This window comes from Heptranchias perlo, chromosome 3, assembly GCF_035084215.1.
Source record: "Heptranchias perlo isolate sHepPer1 chromosome 3, sHepPer1.hap1, whole genome shotgun sequence".
Lineage (NCBI taxonomy): Eukaryota > Metazoa > Chordata > Chondrichthyes > Hexanchiformes > Hexanchidae > Heptranchias > Heptranchias perlo.
In genome coordinates this window covers 86,488,619-86,491,527 of record NC_090327.1, presented here as the reverse complement: position 1 = coordinate 86,491,527, position 2,909 = coordinate 86,488,619, and the positions used below count along the sequence as shown (strand labels likewise).

At 46.3% G+C, this 2,909-nt stretch overlaps 1 non-coding gene across 1 annotated transcript; it reads right to left on the bottom strand.

Moving 5' to 3' along the window:
• Positions 1–366: 366 nt before the first annotated feature.
• On the bottom strand, positions 367–480 carry LOC137320329 (U5 spliceosomal RNA). Its single transcript, XR_010962486.1, has one exon. It is a non-coding gene; the product is annotated as a U5 spliceosomal RNA (small nuclear RNA).
• Between the last annotated feature and the right edge of the window lie 2,429 nt (positions 481–2,909).

Below are 2,909 nucleotides of genomic sequence, written 5' to 3'. Positions count from 1 at the left end.
TCTTTGGTTCTGGCTGTTTGTATATTCAGTAGTCTGGTATCTAATGTTTCTCTGTCTGAACACTATTCAATTCATTTGATGGCCTTGATAACGGGCAGTTAGAAAGATTATCTGTAATCACCGGGCATTGTTCTGTGACTATCTATGCAGCAATTTTCAAGGAACCCGACACTCACCTGATGAAGGAGAAAGCCTCCGAAAGCTTGTGATTTTCAAAAAAAACTGTTGGACTATAACCTGGTGTTGTAAGATTCCTTACATGACTAATATACATAAGGCCACCTCATCACAACAAATACAATTCTACCAAGACACACCTATGCCATATACACAACTAAAGATAAATCTTTCTTTCAGTAATAAATGAGCCCCACAAAAGCAGGGCATCAAAAAATTAGTTAGAACTCCAAATGCTCCTCTCCACGGAAATCTTTAGTAAAAGGCGAAAGATTTATACGATCTGAAGAGAAACCAGAGTGATGTAAAGATGTAACCACAGCCAATTGCTCCTAAGCGATGACATACCTCTTTAACATTGTACTGAGATGCTAGACCTACCATCCAGAGAAAACATATTATCACAGAGCAACACAGCAAGTGGAAAAGTAACGACAATCTTCAATCTCCGTGAAAATTACAGTCAAACCTGAAGCTTGCTTTGAAAGTACCATGTCGAACATTATGGGTATGTAAATGAGCTCTGAGCTTTGTGGAGGCTGGGTTCACAGTGACGTGTGCAATTCTCACTTGGGGACAAGTTTAGTTTATATGTTTATTCTCTCTCTGTGTTTGAACTTTCAGATGAGAAATTTTAATCAGCAGTTTCCGTTAGTGAACAAACCGTATTTTAGTTCATACAAGAAGCCACTGACACAATGAGAGCAGAGACAGAGCTCAGAGCCGTGTATGGAAAGGAGGCAACTGAGGGATTCACTCCAAAATCTAGCATCCATTTCACTGCTCTCAAATTTTTAAATTTAAATGTATATTTGACATAGAAACTAGACTTGTTGATGTATATGTGGTGTTAATTTTAACTGTTGATCCATTCAACATCTGTATTCCACTTTCATTTACGGAATATATTTGAAAACGACAAAAAGCAAGAAATGAAGGCGTGTTTATTCTTTTGGGGTGAAATAAAGCAAACCAAAATATTAAAAATACTTCAAACGTACATGTTTACAACATTCACAATTCACTATCTGGACTTGGGTATAGGGGGCAAAATTTCAAAATTTCCAGATGACACAAATCTTGAAATGTGGTAAACAGCATGAGGATAGTAGCAGACTTCAGGAGAGAAAGGGTAGAGAGTGGTTAGACACCCAAGGGGCAATGGGAGTATAGAGCATGGTAGGAGTCTGGAAAATAGTGTGAGGTGTGATGTTTGATCAGGGTCAGAGGCCGGGAGGAGGGGAGCATAGTAACAGGCCGGAGGACAGCTCTCGAGGCTGGTGGGGGATGGGGGTAGTCTCTTTTTTATTTCAAAAAAATACATCTTTCTGCTACAATATGCCCTAGAATCAACAAGGGGTCAGGCCACATTAGATTTAATAATGAGAAATGAGCCAGATTTTGTCAACATCCTTATGGTGCGTGAACATTTATCTAATAGTGATCACAAAAAACGCTCTGCTCCGGCTGATCAACGTGTACGCCCCGGCTCTGAAGAGCGAGTGGCTGGCCGTCTTCCAGCAGCTCCCACTGCTGCTGGCGACGTCCAAGCCGGTCATTCTCGGCGGTGACTTCAACTGCATCATCGGTGCGGCTGGACGATCCGGCAGAGCCAACAACAAACTGGACACAACGTCCAAACTCCTGATGGAAGCGGTGAAAGACGCCAAGCTGTGCGACGTCTTCAGCAACCCTGCAGATGGAGCGGCGCGTCAATACACCTGGTCCAGACCAGATGGGTCCGTCCGTTCCAGGATAGACTTCCTGTTTGTGTCCCGGAAGCTCAAGGTCAGATCCATCAAGGTCACACCAGTGTTCTTCTCTGACCATTGCCTCCTCCTGGCCAACTGTCACCTACAGGACGATCAGAGAGTGGGCAGGGGGACATGGAAGCTGAACGTGAAACTGTTGACCCCGGGAAACATTGAGGAACTGAAGAGGGATTACAAAGGTTGGAGAACCGTAAAGCCCCTCTTTGATTCACCAGTGCACTGGTGGGAAGCCATCAAGGCGATCATCAAGAGTTTCTTCATCCTCAAAGGTGTTCAGAAGGCGAGAGAGAGGCAGAGGGAAACGTCCCGACTCCAGAAAAGCATGCAGAATCTTCTCCTGCTGCAGTCGATGGGGATCGATGTCGGGGAGGAACACAGAGAGGTGAAGGACCAGCAAGCTTCGCTCTTTACCTCCGAGGCCTCCAAGATCATTTTCCGGTCCAGAGTCCGCTCCGTGGAGCAGGACGAGACTTGCTTGCGTTTCTTCTTCCAAAAGGTGCACAGAGAGAGCTCTGTCATCAACAGCCTGAAGGAAGAGGACGGCTCGGTCACGTCCTCGCAGCCCGACATACTGAGGATCTGCAAATTCTTTTATGCCGGACTCTACGACGCGAAGCCCACAGACAGCGCGGCCTCCCAGTCCTTCTTGTCGTCTATCACGGAGGTTCTAGACGACAGCAAGCGGGAGAGTCTGGATCACCCGCTAACTCTGGACGAACTGACAAAGGCCGTCCGTTCCTTCGAGAAGAGTAAGACTCCCGGAAGCGACGGCTTACCGGTGGAGTTGTACTCGGCTCTGTGGGACTGGATAGGCCCAGACCTGCTGGAAGTGTATGGGGGTATGCTCCTGGCAGGCAGCATGTCAGACGCCATGAGGAAAGGCATCATCACCCTCATCTACAAGCGGAAGGGGGTGAGGGAAGAAATCAAAAATTGGCGACCCATCTCACTACTTAACGT